Raw genomic sequence first — 24,552 nt, forward strand, 5'->3', positions numbered from 1 at the left:
GTTGTTTTTGTTTTTGTTTTGATTCTCAGACTCTTGAAAATTTGAAAACGTTAAAGATAGCTAAAGGAAATGTTCTATCTTACCTTAATCGAACACACTTTGCGGTTACCGCCCCATTTTCTTCACCTTCCTCTTGATGAGGCTATTAAGGCAGAGTTGGGATCCCTTTTCATTGATAAGTTTTGTTGTACCGTAAATCTGCCAACGTATTCATTGTTTCAATGGGGGGTTTTCTTTGGTTTTAACTATGCTTTGATAATGATTGATGAATGCTCGTGAATTATATTATAGGTTATTGCGAAGTTAGGACTGTATTTCGGTATATGATATCAGGTCAATTAAAGGTGGCTTTGTCTTCCCCGGGTATGGTGCTTCCACCTATACGGTAATGCCTCTCTTTTTTTGGGTATTAAGTTGCTGTATGCAAGAAATATTAGCTTGTTTTATTGTTTCTCTGAAGTTTGACGATTTTTTTTGTTTTTCCTTTTTCACTGTTGTGGTAGGTTGAATTCAGATTGATCGTGTTTCGTCCGTTTATCAGAGAAGTTATCGTTGCAGCACTTAAAGAATCTGATGCTAATGGCTTGCGCTGTAAGTCTGGAAAAGGATACTTTTCTTATTATTTGGTGCAGACAAATCAAAGTTCATTATTTCATATATCTTCTTTGAGTAACTATTGTCAATCATATTTACGATTTTAGAAGATTCATCTTTGTTTCACTTCAATGAATTTTGAAGGTTATGGCTATCTACAAGGTTCTGTAATTTGGAGTGTCACTTGGATTTTTTTTATGACATTTACATACCTGTCGACCAATTGCCGAATCCATCTCGCTTCGAAGTTGTCCCTAATACTAGGTAAGAACTAGTTGATTGTTTATTCCGCTCTGATATAACCAGAGTTAGAACCTACAACTCCTTAAATTTCCTTAATTTATTATTCTCTTTATGCTGGTATGTACGTCTAATGTGCTCCTTGTTATTTTGAGGATTGCAGAAATCAAGGCAGATGGATATGAGACTTCGGAGGAGGAGAAAAACAGTAGGATGAACCGCGATTTGTTATTGATGGGTGAGATCCGGTATGTGTTGTGATATTGTTGCAAAAATTTCATTAACTTCTGATATTTTACCTTTAGTGAGTTGAGATCTTCTTAATCACAGATTAAATTTCGAGTTCAGAGTGTTATTTATCATTCAATTCCACTTGAACAGCCAGAAAACTCGAAACCATTTGCCCCAATGGTGATCACTGTAAGTTCATCTTTTCACAATTATTGTTCCATCATTGCCCGTAGTGTTAGGTTTCTCTCCCCGAAGCATCTCTCCTTGGCTATTTGACCAATGATTCAGCTTGCTCCTAATCTTTGCAATGAGAGGTCGGCAGTCTTTCTCAGTAAGCTTTCGAGTGGCCAATGGTACTCCCAAGTACCTGATTTGGAGCTTTCCAAGGTTAAACCCAGTAGCACACTGAATACCCCCCAAATCCATCTCTGGAATGCCAACCATGCAGCAAATAGAACTAAGATAACCACACTTGTGTAACTTTTGTTTCACCGTAGGTGCCAAATATTTAGTTCTGTGATTGATATCTTATTTTCATTCATTTCAGGGATCGCTAAACCACGATGGTTTAGGGCCGGTTTCATGGTGGGAGGAAGCAGAAATGATCGACGATGAATCTTAAGTTTACAGGCTCGTAAACTTATTAGATGCTTTATTGGTCATAGATGTTTATAGTTACGTAACAAAACCAGGCACTTCAAATGAACTTTTATCAAAACTTGCTTTGGCCACCTGCGGTGTGTGTTTCCCACTCTTCTCCCTAATGTCCGGAGTACATAAGCGCCATGTGCTTGGAGATTTGAAATTGCTAAATAGAAAGCTTCATGTCTATTTGTCACAATTTTATACTTGGATTATTCAGACTAATATAAGAACAAAAACCTTGAAATCGACATCAACGTTTTTTTTAAATGCGTTCGGGTTGGGTGGGTTCGGATTTATTGTAAAAATACTCAATCTGACTATAAAAATAATGTAAATTTACCTTATATATTTATGAATAATTACAATAATAATATTTTATATATTATTTTTTCAATTAGATCTCTATTTTTTTAATAAAAATAATATTCTTTTATATTTATTCCGGGTCAGGTCGAGTTTTATCTCAAAAAATCGGGTTGAGTTTGGATTGGGTGAAGTCACTCCTAAATTCAGGTTGAGGGGTTTTAGGTGGAGCATATACACTTTCGGGTTGAGTTGGCCGAAAATTTGATTCGATCCATGCCAATCCCTAAGTACATCTCACAACCTCAATGATAATAAGGGTAAGTTACACATTTAGTACCCAATTATTACTTTTGTTTCATTTTGATCATTCAACTATTTTTTATTTCAAAATTATACTTAATGTTTACTTTTGATTATATTTTAATTATTCATCATTAAAAAATTAATGATTATATTAATTATAAGATAATGACACGTGATTATTGAATTAGTTAAAGTATAGTTTGGTGATTAAAATATAGAAATGAGTAATAGTTTGTTGACCAATGGGTTAATTTGCCCACAGCCCCACATTTCGTCTTCGCCTCCGCCTACTCTTCCGCCGCGGTTTTCGACTTCAAGGAGGCCAAACGACGCGGCAGTTACAATTGGGGCAGATGTGGGCTTCCCAAGAAAGGCCATGTTTGCCAAGTCAGCAGTGGCGCCACCCCTACTTCAACTACCACTCCTACCTCGAGTCCAGCCACCGTCACTACCGTTGAAAATTCCTCATCCGCGTCCCGTCCGCTTCAGCTTCCGCCCCTGCGTCAGTCCTCGCACCTCCGACGTCGACATCCGCTGTGACTCGCCGGAACGCGATTTGGACAGCTATAATTCTTCTCATCCGGGTGCGGATCTTGATCCGGATGATGAGATGGTCTCCGGTGGGTTGCCGGCTGGGTGTTTGTTGGAGGTCTTGAGGAGATTGCCGCCGCCGGGGATGTTGGCGGCTGCAGGAGTGTGTAAAGTTTGGAGGAAAACGACGAAGAGGCTGTGGAGGAGCTGAGACTTATGGTCCCACCTAAGGGTCAGCTCAGATTCATGGGATCGGTTTTAAAGAAATGCCCCAGGCTTGTTGGACTTTCTCTTAAGATGCAAAGGTTCAGGTCTATGCCAAACTTTAACAGATCTAGGCTTCTACTGGTTGGATCGGTTGATATCAACGAAGATCAAAATAAATTCATAAAATGAGAATTAACCTGGCTATAATATAATGACATCTAAGCAGTAACACGAAAATTGCCTACCAGTGTTTGATCTAAGCACTCTTCCAGTTGTGATATTTTTGTAAAACTTAGATAAAAGGAATCCCAATACTTGAGAGCTAGAGCCGATGCAATAACTAACAAAGGGTTGGAAACTTTTTGATAAAGAATCAGTAAATGGTCGAATTTTTACAATTCTCTGGCTTTCTGAAGATGGTAAGATTTTCATCAGGTACTTTTTGTATTTTCAAGTTTTTTTTTTTTGTTGCCTGTGAGTCAATTTGTGTTCATATGTGCCTTCTATTGTAGGTTTTTAACTGTCCCAATTTGAAAGAGATATCCTTAGAGTTTTCTCGCCAAGAAAACGATACTACCGATCTTACAACCATGGTTGATGGAATGGGCAGAACTTGTCCGAAATTGCAAAACACACATTGCATCAGTTCGGCTTTCACATGCTGTTGTGCTTTCTCTTACAGCTGCTAATTTGAGGTTTGTTGAACCTTTATGAATCTGCAGGCATTGCTTTGCCTTATCAGGATCATAGTGATTAACTGGGCTTGCTTTGTTCAGTTTTCTAGCAATGCCATGTTTTGTTTCATGGATATCTGCATTTAGATGGTAAATAATCACTAGTTTATTAACTTTTTTCTTTCAGGGGCTTGCAAATGCATTCACTCGTTCTCGGCTCAGAAATCACTGATGCATCTGTTGCTGCAATCGCATCTATCTATTCACGATTAGAACTGCTTGATCTCAGCGGGTATGTGAGCTGGTTCTAAGGGGTTACTTTATTTGTCAGTTGATCTTTAGCAACATATTCCTGATGCTCGCTGCTTCATTTCAGGTCTAGCATCAATAACGGTGGCATTGGAATTATCTGCAATGTTTTCCCGAACACATTGTCAAGACTCCTTGCTCTTTGTCCCAACATAACTTCAAGTAATCCTCGTGTCTTCGGCTCACACCTATGTCTCCGGCACAGCTATACATATCCTGTAAATGCCATATTCTACCCTAAAGCTACTCATTAACATGTTTCTCTGCATTTCTCAGGTGGAATTCAGTTTGTCACATCTCAACTGCCTCGTCTTGAACTCATGGATTGCGGGATGACCATATGTGATCCTGATTCCCAGAATTCACCTAGTGATGGAGATGGTGACAATCAACTTCCTAACGCATTGAACAATAAACTGCACCTTATGTACCAGATGCTTATCATCAAACACAACCGACTAAAAAAAATCAGCTTGTGGGGTTGTTCTTGCTTAGATATAAGCTCTTTTAGTCCCTAATCTTGAGCACGTTGCTAGTTTCTTCTTAATATCCTATGTGGTTCTTTTTTGTGAATCTCAATCCAGGCTTTATGTTTGATTTCGGCGGAACTCAACGACCTTAACCTCAACTCTTGTAAAAACTTGCATCCGGGTATGCTAAGCTTTAATCTATCTGCTAGTTTGGACAGTTGAGTATGTTCAGCTCGTATGATTTAACAACTATCGAATAAACTATTTGTTTTCACAGAGAGATTGCTCCTTCAATGCCCAAGTTTACATAATGTGCATGCGGCAGAGCCATCAAAGGCCAGGTAGGAAAATATAGTTTCATTGAGCTCCATTTTCTACATGCTAAATCAAATCTTCAAACGGCAACGATAATCTCATTCATTTTCGCCGTTATTTACGATTCTTTTCCTGTTGTTCTCATCATAAGTGATTGATAACATGGCATCTCTGGAAAACCGATTTCAATGTAAGCGACTGGCCAACGGCTCCAAGAGGGTTTGTGCACCGGATTGTCTGAGTCAACAGGTAATGTTTCTATCAATGATGGTTGCCATGATGAAGTGTGTTTTGTTTTCTTTTGCAGACAAGTGATGATAATAAACGGAGGAGGGTAATGGAACGGCAATGCAATGTGCTTGTGGACTAAAATCTCCATTTTTGTAATAAATATATGTCCTGAATAGTTATCTACCACGTCTCTAATAAATATATGTCCTTTATGGAGGACTTTGTGTTTCTTTTTATCCAAAAACAAAAACCAAAGGTGATTAATGTTTGGGTAAACTATGCATTTAGTACTTAAACTATCATTTCAGTCTGTTTTAATATTTAAATTTTCAATTTTTTTTCAAACCATACATAATGTTTAGATTTTTTTTATTATAGTACCTCGTTAAAAACTAAACATGTTTAGAACCTAAGCTTTCAATATTGGTCTATTTTAGTATCTAAACTTTCAATTTTTTTAAAAAAAATAATGTTAAGTTTTAAATGGAGTACTAAAATAAAACAAAAATTAACTTTTAGGTATGATTTTGAAATAGTTGAAAGTTTAGGTATTAAAATGGATTAAAATTGATAATTTAGGCACTAAACATGTAATTTACCCTTAAGGTTTTGTTTGAAATATCAATGGTCTGCAATGCACAATCAAATTGCTATTTTGTTTTCCTTTTTGTTAATGGAGGATAGTAAAGATTAAGGGTCAAATTTGACACTTTCTAAAGGTCTAGAGTCAAATTTATAAAAGAGGGAAAGAGAAGTGTTGTTTTTAAATTAATGTGATGAATTTTTTTTTTTTAAAAAAAAACAATTTTTTATTGGAATATGAAAATATAATTTTTATCAAATTATAAATTGTAACTAACTTTTATTTCTAAAAGGGATTATATAAATTTGTCATTGTTGCATCTTGTTTTCTTCTCCCCTTTAATGAATCCCAGTCCAAATGAATAAAGTTAGGGTAAAATATGTGTTTAGCATTTAAACTATTAGTTTTGGTATGTTTAGTACTTTAAACTTTTAATTTTTTCAAAATGACTTAACGGTCACATTTGCGTTGTAGTAGACCTAATTTATTATTTTCGTCCCTATCATATTTTCGCATCAATTTAACTCTTGAAGTTGTTTAATTGCATCATTGTATATCGTACCCTAACTTAAAACTCTAAATTATAAATCATAAGTTAGGGTTTAGGTTATGAGGTTATGGTTAAGGGTTTAGGTTATGAGATTATGGTTAAGGGTTTAGGGTTTAAGATTTGTAATTTAGAGTTTTAAATTAGGGGTAGAGTATAGAATGATGCAATCGAGCAACTTTGATGGCTAAATTGATGCGAAAATATGATAAGGGCATAAGTTATAAATTGGGTCTACAAAATGAGTAAAACTTACCCTTTTACCTTTCAAAATCATACTTAAAGTTTAATTTTTTGTTTCATTTTATTATCCCTATTCAAAATTTAACGTTAAATTCTGAAAAAATCAAAAGTTTAAGTACTAAAACGAACTAAAACTGATAGTTTAGGTATTAAATGCGTTAAATTTTTAACGGCGATATACTAAAATGAAACAAAAATCAAACGTTAGGCATAATTTCGAAAAAAAAATAAAAGTTTAGGTACTAAAATAGACTAAAATTGATAATTTAAGTACTAAATGTTGAGTTTACCATAAAGTTAAAACCGTGAAGAAATTTCATCAATGATATGGTATCGTCAAATGTACGAGGGATTCATCAGAGTTGTCAGTTCCAATATTATATAAGCCTATCGGTGATAATCATGTAATACTAAACAATTACTATTTTTTATTTAATTATACAAAAAAATATAATATGATAATATATTAGAATTAATTATTTAATATTTATAAACAAATCAATATATATTGGGATGTCATATGAATTTTATTATATAAAATGATTATTATATAGGTGATATCCTATATGAAGAACAGAAGGATTCTCCCTTATTGTTATAAAAAAGAGTAAACTATACATTTAGGGGGTGTTTGGTTCAAGGATTGTGGCATTCCCATGTTTGGTTGGCCGGGAATTTCATTCCCGGTAATGTTTTATTACCAATAGTAGATTTTTTGGAGTATATTACCGGGAATGTCATTACCTCCCTTCCCTTAGGTATTGTAACATTACCGGCGTTTTGGATTAAAATGTCCTTAAATTATTATTTTTTTAAAAAAATATCATTCTTTTGTCATTGAATAATAAAAATTCTACGAAGGTTAAATTACAAATTTATCCTTAAATTATTTTAGATTTATAAAAAAAATCTATAATTAAAATTTTATATGAAGTTCAAGAATTAAAAAAAATTACCCTTTCATTAAACCTTTTTTATATTTTTAATTTTGTAAAAAAAATTATATAAATATTACGAATTTAATTTTTTAAAGAAAATATATAAATATTTTATAATTTGTAATATTATACAAATATATAATAAGGACAATTTGGTCAAATATACATTCCAATAATCTTTTATTCCTTTAACCAAACACGATAATCTTACATTCCTGCTAAACCAACCAAACACAAAATACAACATTCTCAGTAATCATATTCCCTAGTAATCGTTTATTCCCACTTGTAATCTTACATTCCGTGAACCAAACGCACCCTAGTACATAAACTATCAGTTTTGGTATGTTTTAGTATTTATACTTTTATTTTTTTTCAAAATCATATCTAACGTTTAATTTTTCTTTTTGTTTTAGTATCTCACTGTTGAAAACTTATCGTGTTTAGTACCTAAAAAACTAATAATTTAGGTACCAAATGCATAATTTATCCTATAAATTGCTCCCATCTGTTCAATTTAAAAGTGAATTATGATCGACCAATCGACCTATTATAATTTTTTGTCCATTAAATAATTATTTCGCTTGTTGAATATCAATAATGTTTTATTTATGTTGAATATTCACTGATTATTATTGTTATGAAAATAATTAATTTTTTTATTCAACTAAAGAATAAAAGTCAAATACTACTATTTATCGACATGCCTGACCAAAAGCCAATGGGCATTAATAAATGCCCACATTACATTGTTGCCCTTTCCATTTCCAAATCCAAAGGCCCTCTTCCTCCGACCTACGCACTACTCTCAACAAAATAAAGGGTAAATTACGTGTTTAGTATTTAAAGTATCAGTTTTAATATGTTTTAGTACCTAAACTTTTAATATATTCAAAATCATAGCTAAAGTTTAATTTTTGTTTCATTTTAGTATCCCGTTCAAAATTTAACGTTAAGTCTTGAAAAAAAATTAAAAGTTTAGGTACTAAAACGGACTAAAATTGATAGTTTAGGTACTAAACGCATTAAGATTTTAACGGTGGGATGCTAAAATGAAACAAAAACTAAATGTTAAGTATATGATTGAAAAAATTAAAAGTTTAGATACTAACACGGATCAAAAATTAATGGTTTAAATACTAAATGAGTAGTTTACCGTAAAATAAAATACAAATAATAGAAGAACAGAAAAACAAAATAATAAATTTATAACTACAAACATATACATTATTCATTCATTTATTTATAACAAGTATTGTTTTTATGTTAAGCAAAGCCATAATGAATAATAACTAAGAGCAAAGCTTAATAACACCAAACAAAAGCAAAATACGACAGCCCAGAGTTCTTGCCGCCATACATACAGTAATAGTCATATGTTTCTGTCCATTTTCCATAACATCAAATACTTAATTACCACCGTTATGTCTCACATTTAACTTATAATATTATATATATTAATGCTTAATTAACACAAAAACACCATAATTATTAATAATGATAGAAGTAATAAAGTCAAAATGTTCCATCCATCCATCCATCCATCCATCCATCCATCTATCTATCCATCTATATGTTGCCTCTTATATTTTATGATGATAATGATGATGTGGCCATGCATCCAACACGCGACCACATAGATTAACAAGAGCAGGTCACTCTCTTATCTCCCTTCAGCTCCTCTTCTTGCATTTCTCCACTACTTTTGGTGCTGAAATTAAATCCACCAACATTTTCTTGTGTTAGAATTTAGGGTAAATTACGTAATTAGTATCTAAACTATCAGTTTCGATATGTTTAAGTACTTAAACTTTCAATTTCTTCAAAATCATACCTAATGTTTAGTTTTTATTTTGTTTTAGTACCCCGTCTTTATATACTTAATGTGTTTAGTAACTAAGCTATCAGTTTTGGTCCATTTTAGGACCTAATCTTTTAATTTTTTCAAAATTTAACGTTAAATTTTGAATGTGAGTACTAAAATGAAACAAAAATAAGTTTTTAACGATGGTACTAAAATGAAATAAAAATTAAACTTTAGGTATGATTTTGAAAAAATTAAAAGTTTAAGTACTAAAACGGACCAAAACTGATAGTTTAGATACTAAATGTGTAATTACCCTAAAATTAATTATTCTAATAATCAAATTAAATAAACTCAAAAGAAATTGGGTAAACTACACCAATAAATCACTCAAGTTTGGATAAAATTTTGTTTTCACCGATGAACTTTTAAAGATTACGTTACAGTCACTAACATTATCAATTTATAACAAAACGGTTATTTCGATAACGTCGGTGATCGTGATTTTCAAACTTCAGTGGTGAAAATAAAATTTATCTAAATTTAGTGACTTTGGTGTAATTTACTGTTTTTAAAAATACCGACCAAGCCCGATTGCCTCGGTTCCTTTCATTATACCCAGCCTTTTGCAAGATTCAACGAACACCCTGAATTAAAAAATAATAATAATTTGATTATTTATGTGAAAAAGATTGAAGTTGTTAAATTGAGAAGATTTATCTCTGATAATGAGTAAATTTGGAAGGACCAAGTGAATTAGGGAAAGGACAAGGGGTGCATACTCCCAAGGGACATCACCAACAAGCATCCAGTCACCATCTTTGTCCTCATAGGTAGGAACATAATCAGAGCCATTAAGCAGATCCATAAGCTTGCTCTCATTCATGAAATCCATCATTCCTTGGGATCCACAGCTTCCTTCATTTTTCATCAACATTGTTATTAATTAATCACTGCAAATTATAAAATAATGATAAATTCTGATAAATTTGAGGACTATATTATAATAGTTCAATAATTTCAATGATCATTTAGTAATACTTTGATAAATTTTAATGATCATTTGTATATTTTAATAATATTTTGTTATATAAATTAAATTTTACTACCCACACATACCAAAATTTGAAATGCAGCACTGAGTGAGTAAAAGTGGTGAATAATTTACTAACCGATTGTGAAAGAGCTGAACATCTTGGCTAAGGCCACACAAAGTTGCTGGTAACTAGTGTACATCCTCAAGTCCACCTTGCGGAGGTAAGGCGCACCGTCCATGCTCACCTTCACGAACGCCGCCTTCTCACCGCCGCTCTCGTCGCTGCTGCTCTTTTGGGTGGCGGTGATGGCTAACATGTTCTTTCGGAATGATCGCACTGGTGGCCATCCCACAACTTGCGCTCTAAAATCATTTATGTTATTAAACCCCCCCCCCCCACCCAAAAAAAAAACACCCAGAATAACTTTTAACAGGAAGAAGAAGAAGAAGAAAGGGATGGAACTACAACTTACTTGGCTGGAGGCTTAGCAGGATCAGTTGCAGCCAAACCAGTCAACTTCCCTTCATCGGGATCGATGCCGGAGGTATCCTGCTTGGAGGAAAGGTTAAGCTTCAAATCAACAGTTTCGGAGAATCATCTTTTCCTCACCACTTCACCGCCGTCTCCTCCGCCGCCGGGCAACCCTAGCCTCAGCTCAGTCTCTTCAAACCCCATCTTCTCCTCCTCGCAGCCTCCGACATGATCTCCCCCTCCTCCTTTCGTATTCAGCCCAATTTCCATGTCTCTTTCCTTCTTTCTCTAATTGTTTCTCTTTCCTGGGTTTTTCGAGTTCGGTTTGATTCTTCGAACAATAATGATATTAACAGCAACGTTAGGGGGAAAGGAGAGTGTTTGGAGGGTATTAATAATGTTAACGTAAGAGTGCACTGTCGGTTTTTACTGTTGAACTAAGCTTGGGGATGTGGAAACGTGGCAATACCTGTGAGCTGGATTATCCTAACTTGCTGGGATAGTTGACGACAAGGTTTGTTATTTTCCTGCGTGCTGAAAAAGAAAAAGAAAGAGGGAATCGACAACCCTTGCTGGCCGCCGCTGTTCTCCCCCGTTTTTAAAATTAGGGTTTGTCCCACCCCCTCTTATTCAAGTTTAATTCCTTAATAATTCCCTTAATTCATAATTAAGCACTAACGAGATGGTAGTGTTTGTATTAATTAGACTGCCACCTAGTGCCGTAAGTGATATAAGATTGACAGTGAGCAACTCCAAATCGGCTCGGTCAATGTTTGATAAAAGGTCAACTCGAATGGCCTCGACTCAAGTTCTTAACGAGCCGAAACGAACTACTTGATACTTGAATCGAAAAGGTCACGAACAACTCGAAAAAAAATTATATATTAAAATTTTATTTTTAAAAAATTAAATTATTACTCCTTTTCCATCTAAATGTGTCTCTTTTGAATTTTTAAAATTGTCTTGTTCAAAATGTCCTACTAGAAAAGTCAGTAAACAATTACATTTCCTTTTTTTTTCCTTTACATGTCACACTCTTTTACATCTATCAAATCAAATCTATTATATCTATTAATCATCTTTTAGAGATAATTTTGTCATTTCCCTTATTCAAATATATCTCCTAAAACTATATGCATAATCAATATAAGTCACAAATTATGGGGCGGAGGGAGTAACATTTATGTGCTTATTTTGAGAGAAAAATATCGTAGAAGGTTTTCATGTACTTAAGGATCAACTTCGAATTTGAGCTTTAACCGAGTTATGTTTAAGATTTTTTTATTTCGAGCTTTTTTGAATTTTAATTCATGATTTGGTATTCGAGTCAACTTAAAAATTTTATGCTCATGAATTTTTGAACCAAGTCGAGATCCATTTTAAAATTTTTGAGGCAAATCGAATTCAATAATATTCGAACTCGACTCGACTGCCGGAAATGTGGGTTCAAAAGGAGAAACCATGAGCTATAATTTGACTGTGGCATCGGCACGCGCAAAAAGGGGTTCTCTTAGCTTAATTCCCATCCCTAATATATTGCAATCCGATAATATATTTATATTATATGATGGTTTTTGGTCAATATAGTTCCAATTGCATGTACACATGGAGGCCACGATCCCGTTTCATAAAGCCCGCTCACCATCAAGGATGGACCGATGGATCGAGGAGCGGGTGAAAATCTATATTTTAATTTTTTTTATAGTTTTTATTAAAAAATTATTTTTATTTATTTTAAAATTTAATTTATTTTTCTAAATTTAATTTCGTTTCTTAATATAAAGTTTTACGTCAGCTCATGTTTTTATAGTACGCAGTAAGATCTTTTCTTAGCGCGGTTCAAGATATTTTACGTTTCATCAGCCAGCAAATCTTAACAACTATATAGTTGGTATTTTCTTGGGGATGCTCAATATATTGAGTTTATGAAGTTAGTGCCGACGAGGTTTTGGTTGTGACATTTGTTAGGTATGGCTCAATATATAGAGATGTAACTTAGACCTAAAATATCATTGAATAAAATTTTTAGCGCCGTCTAGGCACCGAGGACGTAAGCACATTGTCGAACCTCGTAAAATTCTCGTGTTCTTTTGTTTTCTTTACCCATTTTCGTCAACAACATTTTATATAGATTCTTAATTCAATTTTATTCTAATTCAGATCAAAATATATTTTGAAAAATCAACCATCGGTTGGTTTCGTTGGATGAATCACTAAATTCTTTAAACAAGATCAGGGGGTAACGAGTCTCTGCAAAACTCGATATGATTTAGTCGGTCAATAGATTGAATACCGATGATTAATTAAAAAAAATAGAAAGTATAGTTGGTACTTATCTTAGTTAACTAAACATTAAAAATTAATGTCCGATGAATTCCTACACTATCCATAAATTCCTTTAACTAATGAAATTGAATGATATGTATTCTAACTGATTCATTCGAAAAATACCAACTAATTACAGTATAATTCAATCGACGTTAATAATTAATATGCACCGTTACTTTTTAATATCCATTCAATCATAAAAGGTGATCTCTGTGATAAATAAATTATTATTATTCTTTGATGATTCGAGTTCGAGCATCATAGAAGTCAAGAGTGTGAGCATTCAATGTCAAAAGGTTAAGAGCTATATATGAACATATAAAGTCTTGTACTTACCCTAGATTAATAAAAAAAATTATATGTATTGAATTAAATTTTATTAAGAGTCAATTGCATCACAAGTTTCCAAACTATAACATTTATTTTAAATTGGTCCCTAAAATTTTGAATATTTTAATTTCATTCCTAAACTATGATTATCATTCTAAATTAGTCCTCAAACTTTTGAATATTTCAATTTCAACCCCAGATTATGGCCATCTATCTAAATTGGTCCCCAAACTTTTTTAGCATTCCAATTTCATGGCAACCTACATGTATATTCTATTCACATTCCTCGTTCATAAAATTGTTAGGCCAAGTTATATTACTATATGTTTGGAGGAAAGCAAAATTTAGTTTAAATTATGATTGAAACTAATTACATATTTGGGTCAATTTGGGGATGAAATTGGACTATTCAAAAGTTTAGGGATCAATTTAGAAAGGGAGTCATAATTTAAGGATGAAATTAGAATGTTCAAAAGTTTTAGAACTAATTTAGAATAAGAGTCATTATTTAGGGATGAAATTGAAACATTCAAAAGTTTAACAATCAATTTAAAATGAGAGTCATAATTTGAGGACATATGATGCAATTAACTCTTTTATTCATATTTGATTGAATTTTAATTTAAATGGTAATATTTTATTATACAAAAATTAATGTTTATATATATAGTTATTGAAGATAATTAAAATAATAAGTTTAGTTATTATTATTAGGGTAAACTACACATTTAGTATATAATCTATTAATTTTGATTTGTTTTAATACTTAAACTTTCAAAAAAAATCAAAATTATATATAACGTTTAATTTTTGTTTCATTTTAGTAATCCACCGATAAAAACTTAACACATTTAGTACCTAAATTTTCAAAAAAAAATCAAAACTTAACATTAAATTTTGAACAAGACACTAAAATGAAATAAAAATAAACTTTAGGTATATTTTTGAAAATTTGAAAGTTATATATTTAAACTGATCAAACTTGATAATTTAGGTACTAAATGTGTAATTTACCCTTATTATTATTTTATTTAGATTGAACGACGGTTGGTTGAGGAAATGGCGACCAAGTGTGAGAAAATAGAGAAAATCGCCTCAGTGACCAAAAATCCCATATAATATACGATTTTAACCAACTTTTTCCGGATTTGCCAAAATGACCAACAAAATCGCAATGCGATCGCTAATTCGCAACGCGATCTCCATTATCACAAATTCGCGTTGCATTTCGCGTTGCGATAGTTGGAAATCGCGTTGCGATGGTCTACAGTGTCGTTGCGATTTTCCCAATTCGCAATGCGAATAAGTAAATCGTAACGCGAATTGGGAAAATCGCAATGCGATACTTACTATCGCAATGCGATAATACAAAATCGCAACGAGATACTGACTTTCGCAACGCGATTCTGACTTTCGCAACGCGATAATTCATAATCGCAATGCGATTTTCAAAGCGTCATTAGTATCCTGGCCAAGTATTTTATTTTTAAATTCCAAACACGAATATTAATATATTGGAACACTGAACCGTCCACAGTATATCCCGTAATCGCAACTCATAACCTAAAACCTAAAATCACAACTCAGTCTCATCTCCATCTCTCACTCTCTCACCCATCTCCGACGAAATCCGTCCCCATCTCCGGCGAAATCCGTCTATCTCCATCTCTCAGAGCCACCCTCACAATAAGAAATGGAAAATCAACCAAATCAACCAACGAGGGTTAGTTTTTTTAATTATTTGTTTTTTGAAATTTTTGCATTATTATTAGGTTTTTCATATTGAAATTGATGATAAGTTTACTGGTAATTTCAATAATAGATTAACCATTTCACTTAGATTGCTTATTAAATCAACCGAGAATCGCAACGCGAAATGCAAATCGCAACGCGATTTTAGTTTCGCGTTGCGATTCTCTCGTTGCGATAGTCAAATTCGCGTTGCGATAGTCATTTTCGTGTTGCGATTTTCATTTTCAGAAACTATTCTTCTTCTGCAAATTGAAACTTGAATGAATTGCATTACTTCAACCAAAAAACAAAGACAAATGCGAAATTCACAGTGTTGCAAATTTAAGTTTGAAGAATAAACTACTACTCTTTATGTTTATTATTGTTTTTTGTATATCTTCACAGTGTAGTTTTTGGTATATCTAACTTAGTATGTTTATTGTATTTGTAGAACTTTTATTCGGCTCAATTGACCTTAAGAAATAAAGTCAGCCTGGCCAAAACAATTGCGTCGAAGCTTTCACCTGCACAAAGAAAAATGTTTGAGGATACATGCTTCGGGCCATGGCTGAAAGTACAACATCCCGGTGGAGATGCGATGTTGACACACCTGCTTCTTCAAACCATGACTAGCGATCTACCAGAGACTATACAACGTCGTGATGAAGAGATATGGTTTGATTTTCCACCGGCGTATACGTGTTTTGGGCGGGAGGAGTTTTGCTTAATCACCGGTCTACGCTTCGGACACGATGATGTAGGTCGGTACACTAGACACATTACCCGCTCATCATGGCTATCCCCGGTTTTTCTTGAGTTGGAGAGGCCGAATCTACACGTAGAAGACCTGACAAGATTGTTGAATAAGAAAGATGGTTTTACTCGGATGGATGACGTCGACGTTGTCCGAGTCTGCCTTCTAATTCTTTTGCATGCCGGCTTTTTAAGCAGAGAGGCCAGACAACCTATTCCAAATGATCTAATCAAATTGGTAGAAGACCTAAATGCGTGGAACCTGTTTCCGTGAGGCTCGTATTTATGGAAAGCTACATGGAATAAGTTATCGTCTGCCTTGGATGATCGAAAAAGTTTGCATGGCGATGGTTCCAAATACACTTTGACATGCTTTATTTGGGCCTTTAAGGTAAGAATTTTTATATAATGTTTCCAAAATTATAAGTAATTATTTAACAATTACTAATGTTTGTTATTATATTGTTTGTAGATTTGGATATTTGAGGCCTTTCCCGCCATAAAGACATATGCAATAAAAACTTCAAATGATATTCCCAAGGCTATTTCCTGGAAGAGGAAACGGACCTTGCAATGGGAAGATTTACTACGGTATACGACAATAAATAATGTAAGTTAACATAAATACTACCATATGTTTATAAACAAGTTATTACTAGTACACGTTTAACTTTGTTTGAGCTTTTATATTGTTATGAGGCCAACACTCCTCTACAGAGGCTGACACCCACGGAAGCTGAGCTTGCCACTGATTGGTGGCAAGCTAGTAAGCGTTTTTTTGATGGAACGGTTGATGAGCAGCCTCCACTTCGGGAGCCATCACCTCGCCCAGAGCTATCACCTCACCCAGAGCCATCATCTGATCGACCCGACTATACACCTCCACAACGACAGCCATCACCTATTCTGTCACATCATCGAGCCTCTTCTTCACCATCACCGCAAGATAGGCGACCGGCAAAGATGCCACGACGTTTATCTCCCTGTTCTCCACCTCTACCTCAACAGGATGAGTTAGGGGAGTTACGTGATGAGGTCAATGCCTTGCGTGAGGAGGTCAGTACTTAACGCAAAGACGATGGTGCATGGCGTGTTGAGGTGTCTACATTACGCGGTGAGGTAGCCGCTCTACGTGAGATGGTAGCATCGTTGTAGAATGAGGTTCATACTCTACGCAACGAGGTAAGTTTAAGATTTTTCATACTCGTAATTCATTCGGTTGCTGCCAATACTGCTAAACTATTTTTATTAGTATTTGTTTTTGGTTTTGTTTTTGTCTTTTGGTTGAAGTAATGCAATCCATTCAAGTTTCAATTTGCAGAAGAAGAATAGTTTACTTTCGCAACACGAAAATGACTATCGCAACGCGGAAATGGCTATCGCAATGCGAAATAAAAATCGCAACGACAAAATCGCAATGCGAAATGAAATCGCAACGACAAAATCGCAACGCGAAACACAAATCGCATTGCGATTTTCATTTCGCGTTGCGATTTTGTCGTTGCGATTTCATTTCGCATTGTGATTTTGTCGTTGCGATTTTCATTTCGCATTGCGATTTTGTCGTTGTGATTTTCATTTCGCATTGCGATAGCCATTTCCGCGTTGCGATAGACATTTTCGCGTTGCGATTTTAAGTTTCGTGTTGCGAAAGTAAACTATTCTTCTTCTGGAATGTTTATATATGTTGTCCTTTTAAATGTTTATATAAGTGCTTACTTCTGGAATGTTATCTGAGCATTTTGTGAACTATGATAGAATAATGACTTGGGTGAATACAATGCTAGTTTGAAACATATTTGTCTTTGTTTAATATCATGTCTGTTTATTTACTGAATTATGTATTAATTTTTTTTAGCGGCCCGATAAGGTGGATGCTTTACGTCGGGTTTTCCTTGCACGACGGAGTTCACGCATCAGACGGCGTGGACGTGCTATTACGTCTCCGTTCACCCCAATGGTGCGAAGACTCCGCAAGAAGAAGCCCGACTCACCTGTCATCCCTCAAGAGTCCCCTCCAATCGTTCAAGAGGCCCCTATCCTCCCTCAAGAGTCCCCCCCACCGTTCAAGAGGCCACTGTCATCGTTGAAGAGGTCCCTCCCACCATTCCAGAGTCCGATTCATATGGGGTAATATATCGAAGTATTGAGAAACCCCCACCGGTTCTGGACATAATGGATGAGAGTTGGCTCTCGTATGAGTTACCGGCTAGTACCCTTCTAGTATCTGAAGTGGAGAGGAGACAACTACCGGAAACAATTGTGGATAATACCCTTTGGGCTAAGACCGCAGTTGATTTTTATCTACATGAGCGGAGCCAAGGGTGTTACACTGACATAAGCAAACTCAACGATGAAATGTTTTTGTTGCTTGATCGGTCTTGGTGGGGTGTGCTATTAGGGGTTGAAGACAGTGGCTATTTCTATGGGGAGGTAAGTCTTATATTTGTCTTATATATGATTTTGATTAATTTTTTTAAAAATTAATGTAATTCACTAATATATGTATTTTTTGTAAAACAACATATCGATGCGTGGGTGTCACGTCTACTAATAATAAGGAAGCTTAGGAAAAATAAAAAAATTTTGCGATATACAATAATGCCGGCGGCTTTTCACGTAGTTCACTTGAAGAATCAACGAGATGAATCATTTTCGTTGGGCAATGGACAAGCTAAACTTTATCCTGCATGGTGGGAGGCCGATAAGGTTAGTGTTTATTTTTTAAATTTTTTAAAGGTGTTCATAAATAAGTGCGCAAATAAATGAATTATTACTTATGATTGCAGGTGTTTATCCCTGTTTTGGAACGTCGTCATTGGCTTCTCGTCCAACTTCAGCTCCCATCCCTGAAGATAATAGTGTATGACAGCATGATAAATTACATATCACTGTCTGATTTGAGAGATATGATCAAGGGATGGAGCTCTCATTTGGCTAAATTCTTGGATGAGATTAATTATTGGACTCATTTTGGACACAAGAAGCCAAAGAAGTTCAATGTCATAGTTGTCAGAGACGAGACCGCGCCACAATAATCGCCGGGAGCCAGAGGGGATTGTGGTCCTCTCGTATGCTTGTGCTTGGTACGTTTGACGACGGGAAGCATAGAGTTTCTACCTCCCACCGATAGAGATAGAGCTGCAGTAGGCTTGTGGTTTCGGCATTATATGGCTAGAGAAATATATTCGAGACGCTGCCTACCTGCATCCGCCTTATGAAAGTGTCCATTGTTAATTGGTAAGTCAAATGCAAGTTTTGTTAACATATATACTCCTTTTGGTTTGAAAATGTTTGGTTAAGTACCTAGAATTCAATAATTTGTTGTTTGTAGGTTTTAGATGTGTAGGAAGTCTTGTTTGAGCAAATGTTTGGTTTCTGCAGGTTAATCCTTAAGTGAGCTGCATGAAATGGATGTACGGGGTCACAAAGTTGTTGATTCATTGATTCAATTATTTATGAAGAAATAAGAATTATTATTATTTTTTGATTGTTTAATTGATTTGTAAAAGATGATTTGTAAATGTTGATTTGTTTAATTGATGTGTACATAATTCTTATTTGTGCTTGTTTAATTGATTGAAATGTAATAGTTGATTTGTTGATTTTCAATCTGCATTATGTTGAAGGCAAAACTGACTATCGCAACATGAAATTGACTATCGCAACGAGAAAATCGCAATGCGAAATGAAAATCGCAATGCGAAATGAAAATCGCAACGAGAAAATCGCAATGCGATTTTCATTTCGCATTGCAATTTTCTAGTTACGATAGCCATTTTCGCGTTGCGATTTTTCATTTCGAATTGCGATAGCCATTTTCGCGTTGCGATTTCCCCGTTGCGATAGTCAAATGAATGTCTAATAAGTGATAACAACTGAACAAATCATAGCAATGTTCAAACTCAAGTTACTAATACATGCCTAACTGAAAATGTTAAAAGTGCACACATAAAATACACATAATACAACGTTTGCATTTAAAAATCACCTAAGTTAACAATCCCAAAAGGTGAAGCCGGTTGTGATTGGGATTTTGAAGATGATTGCGATTTTCAGAATCTCGTTGCGAAAGTCAGAATCTCGTTGCGATTTTGTATTATCTCGTTGTGATAGTCAGTATCGCATTGCGATTTACTTATTCGCATTGTGAATTAGGAAAATCGCAACGCGATACTTACTTTCGCAACGAGATAATACAGAATCGCAATGCAATTTTCAAAGTTCGCAATAGGTTTTAGTTTCGTAACACAAATTTTTTGTGTATATATCTACGCAGAAGCAACAACTCATAACCTAAATCCCTAAATCGCAACTCATTCCATCTCCATCTATCACTCTCTCCGGCGACATCCGTTCCTATATCCGTTCCTACATCCTTCCCCATCCGGCAACAGGTCTTAGTTTCGCAGCTCGTTTGTTTAGTAAATTAATTTACAACCATGAAATCATCTAATTTTGATCATGTTTGGATAGATTTGTGTTTTGGAGGGTCATGGGAGAATGTTCATGGTGTTTTACAATATATGCCTTTACCCATGAATCTTCAACTAAAACTGTCATTAAAAAAGTTAACTTATGAAACTCTAATGTTACGTGTTTCAAAGAAATTGAATTTAGAGCCCCTAAGTGGATTTAGGCTATCTTATCAGAGGAATGGTAAAGTTTATTTGTTAACCGACAATGAAGATGTTGAACGATTCATTGCTTACATTAGTGTTTCAAGTGATGATGTTACATTGTATGTTGTTGAACCTAGAAGTAGTATTGTTGGGTCAGTAGCGGGTAGTAATCAACTAAGTTTTTCTCAAAACCCACAACCTTTCTCTAATCCAAATCCCAATCAACTTTCAGCACCAAATTCCGGTTTTCGTATTGACCAATTAGACGATGATGAGCTAAGAGAAAAAATTGTGAGTACTAGTCAGTATTCGAAATTTGATCTTGGTCAATACCCAGACTTTGATATTGGTCAATACTCGGATTTTGATGATGTTTCAGAAGAAGAAACAGACCCTGCGTGTAATGATTTTGATATTGGTCAATACCCGAATTTTGATGATGAAACAACCGTTGCCGAGGAAGATGTTGTTGATGATAATGAGGAGGAAGTGGAGGCTGTGAATGAACATGTTGAACATCCATTCTGTAATTCATATAATCCTGAAGAAGAAAAAGAAGAAGAAAAAGAAGAAGAAAAAGTCCCCGAAGAAAAGAAAATGCCACGGGAGTATAACTGGAATATGCCAGAATTACTTCAGATACCGGAAGAATAGTTGGTAAAGAAAGCAGTTGATTGTTACACAAAAGCTATTCGTATCAAGAAAGATGATTGTTTTGATACAAAGGAAGACTTGAAGATAACTTTGTATACGAAATGTGTGGAAGATGGCTATCAACTAAAAGTTAACAAATCAAGCAAAGATCGTTTCGAAACAAGGTATATGATTGACAAAAACTGTATGTGGCGTATGATTGCAAAGAGGATAAAAGATTACGAAATGTTTCAAGTTAGGACTTTTATTGATAAACTTACATGTTCAAGAACCCAAGTTTTTCCTAACCATAGACAGACAAACAAAAAGGTGTTGGGTGGTTTTTTGGCTGAGTTAATGTTTTTGAATGACAGGGTATATCGGGGACATGAAATTATGACTGACATGAATGCTCGGTTCAAGATTAGTATATCATATTCTCAAGCTTGGAGAGCCAAATGTTATGCCTTGGAATTGTTGAGGGGGTCGCCAGAAGCATCGTTTGCCCAACTGCCGGCTTATTGTCACAATTTAAAGCTGAAAAATCCTGGGTCGGTAACTCATATCAAAACAGATAGAGATGGACGCTTTGAGTTGCTGTTTATCGCCATTGGTGCTGCGGTTAGTAAATCAATATAATTCTGTTGACTCATTTCTGTAAGTTACATGCATTTCACATTTAAATGATTATATTTCTTGTGTATATTATTTTGTAGATTCGTTCGTTTATTACTTGCATGCGCCCAGTTATTATAGTTGACGGAGCACATTTGAAAGGTCGATACCTTGGAATAAACTTATTAGCAGTAGCCATGGATGCTAACAATGGGATATTGCCAATAGCTTACGGGGTTGGCAAATCTGAAACCTCTGATTCATGGACATGGTTTATGGGGCATCTTAGGGATTGCATAGGTCCTATTAGCAATCTGACAATCATATCCGATAGGGCAAACTCAATTGACAACGCTGTTAGAAGATGTTTCCCAGATGCTTTTCATGGACTTTGTGGTGTTCATTTGTATAGAAATCTAAAATCAAGGTATGCTGGTATAAAAAAGCACAAATGGACATACTGGAATGCTGTAAAAGCTTATCGGAAAGTGGATTTCAATAAGCATATAAACTGTTTAAGACGTGTTTTGCCTCAGTGTGCTCAAACACTAGAAGATGTCGGGTTTGAAAGATGGTCAAGAGTACATCAACTTGGAGCAAGATATGGTTTCATGACGTCTAATAGTGCAGAATCAATCAACGCTCTAAGTCGTCATTCCCGGAAATTACCCATTACTATGTTAATGGAGTTTTTTCGAGCCTCTATTCAACAGTGGTACTACAAGAAAAGAAACCATGCAGGTATTATTTCTTTGAATTTGTAACTTATCATATATTTTACTAAGTATTATTTATTTAAATTTACAGGAACATTGGAACATCGTGTTACACCATGGACTGAAAAAAAGATAACGAAACGTGTTGTGAAGTCAACGTCATGGAGAGTTGAACCATGTTCAAACACTTTGTTTGAAGTATTGGATAATAACTTAAATGGGCTTGTCGATCTAAATGCAAGGACGTGTAGTTGTATGAAATTGCAAACATATGGTTATCCGTGTGGCCATGTTATAAAAGTTGCTCTTCATCTAAACCAAGATGATTCAAGCACATACGCTATGGATTGCTACACTACAGAAGTATATCGACAGACTTATGCCGACATTGTCTACCCTATTCCACATCCTTCTGAGTGGGACATACCAGATGACTTACAAACAGTTTTGCCACCAGCCATGGACAGAAGGCTACATGGCCGACCAAAAAGTCACGATCGTATGCCGTCTAAGGTTGAAGAGAAGAAGAGATCGACATGTAGTCGGTGCAAGGAAAGTGGTCATACAAGGTTGACATGTGGATCACCAGTGCCATCACAATCATCTTTTCCTATACCAAAATATGGATCATCATCAAAATCCAAAGCTCATATGGTGTCAAGAAAAAGGCAATCAAAATCGCAATCATCTTTAAAATCCCAATCACAACTGGCTTCACCTTTTGGGACTGTTAACTTAGGTGATTTTTAAATGCAAACGTTGTATTATGTAGATTTTATGTGTGAACTTTTAACATTTTCAGTTAGGCATGTATTAGTAACTTGAGTTTGAAAATTGCTATGATCTGTTCAGTTGTTATCACTTAATAGGCAATCATCTTAATGTCTATCGCAACGCGGAAATTACTATCGCAATGCGAAATGAAAATCGCAACGAGAGAATCGCAATGCGAAATAAAAATCGCAACGCTAATTTCGCAATGCGAAATGAAAATCACAACGAGGGAATCGCAATGCGAAATGAAAATCGCAACGCGAATTTAATTTCGCTTTGCGATTCTCTCGTTGCGATTTTCATTTCGCGTTGTGATTTTCATTTCGCATTGCGATAGTACTTTTTGCCTTCAACATAATGCAGATTGAAATCAACAAAATCAACCATTACATTTCAATCAATTAAACAAACACAAATAAGAATTATGTTAACATCAATTAAACAAATCAACTTTTACAAATCACCTTTTACAAATCAATTACACAATCAAAATATAAGCAATAATTATTAGAGAAAATAACACTTCTACTATTGAATCAACTTTTGCAGCCATACATCATTTTCACGCAGCTCACTTCTGAGATTAACCTGCATAAACCAAACATTTGCTCAAACAACACTTTTTACACATCTAAAACCTACAAACAGCAAATTATTGAATTCTAGGTACTTAACCAAACATTTTCAAACCACAAGCCTATAAACATACCAATTGTTTATGGACATTTTTATAACGCGGATGCAGGTAGGCAGCGTCTCGTATATATCGATCTAGCCATATAATGTCGAAACCACAAGCCTACTGCAGCTCTATCTATATCGGTGGGAGGTAGATACTTTATACTTCTTGTGATCAAACGATCCAACGCCAAGCATACAAGAGGACCACAATCCCCTCTGGGTCCTTTCGTTTGTTGTGGTGCGGTCTCGTCTCTGCTAACTGTAATATTGAGCTTCTTTGGCTTCTTGTTTCCAGAACGAGTCCAATAATTTATCGCATCCAAGAATTTAGCCAAATAAGAGCTCCATCCCTTAATAATATCTCTTAAATCAGCCAATGATATGTAATTTATCATGCTGTCATATACTATTGCCTTAAGGGATGGGATCTGAAGCTCGACGAGAAGCCAATGGTTACGTTCCAAAACAGGGATAAACACCTGCAATCATAAGTAATAATTCATTCATTTGCGCACTTATTTATGAATACCTTTAAACTCAATCTAAAATAAACACTAACCTTATCGACCTCCCACCATGCAGGATAAAGTTTAGCTTGTCCATTGCCCAACGCAAATGATTCATCTTGTTGATTCTTCAAGTGAACGGCGTTAAAAGACGTCAGCATAATTGTATATCGTGTATTTCTTT

At 34.8% G+C, this 24,552-nt stretch overlaps 1 long non-coding RNA gene and 3 pseudogenes across 1 annotated transcript; 3 read left to right on the forward strand and 1 right to left on the reverse strand.

The window, feature by feature from the left end:
- Positions 1 to 69: 69 nt before the first annotated feature.
- On the forward strand, positions 70 to 1,796 carry LOC120130726 (annotated as a pseudogene).
- A 743-nt stretch (positions 1,797 to 2,539) lies between these two features.
- On the forward strand, positions 2,540 to 4,559 carry LOC120130701 (annotated as a pseudogene).
- Positions 4,560 to 4,565: 6 nt separating this feature from the next.
- On the forward strand, positions 4,566 to 5,212 carry LOC120130727. Its single transcript, XR_005516853.1, has 3 exons — positions 4,566 to 4,691; positions 4,788 to 5,074; positions 5,133 to 5,212. It is a non-coding gene; the product is annotated as an uncharacterized LOC120130727 (long non-coding RNA).
- Positions 5,213 to 8,573: 3,361 nt separating this feature from the next.
- LOC120130725 lies at positions 8,574 to 11,049 on the reverse strand (annotated as a pseudogene).
- Between the last annotated feature and the right edge of the window lie 13,503 nt (positions 11,050 to 24,552).

The sequence above is a fragment of the Hibiscus syriacus genome, unplaced genomic scaffold, assembly GCF_006381635.1.
Source record: "Hibiscus syriacus cultivar Baekdansim isolate YM2019G1 unplaced genomic scaffold, ASM638163v2 tig00110548_pilon, whole genome shotgun sequence".
NCBI lineage: Eukaryota > Viridiplantae > Streptophyta > Magnoliopsida > Malvales > Malvaceae > Hibiscus > Hibiscus syriacus.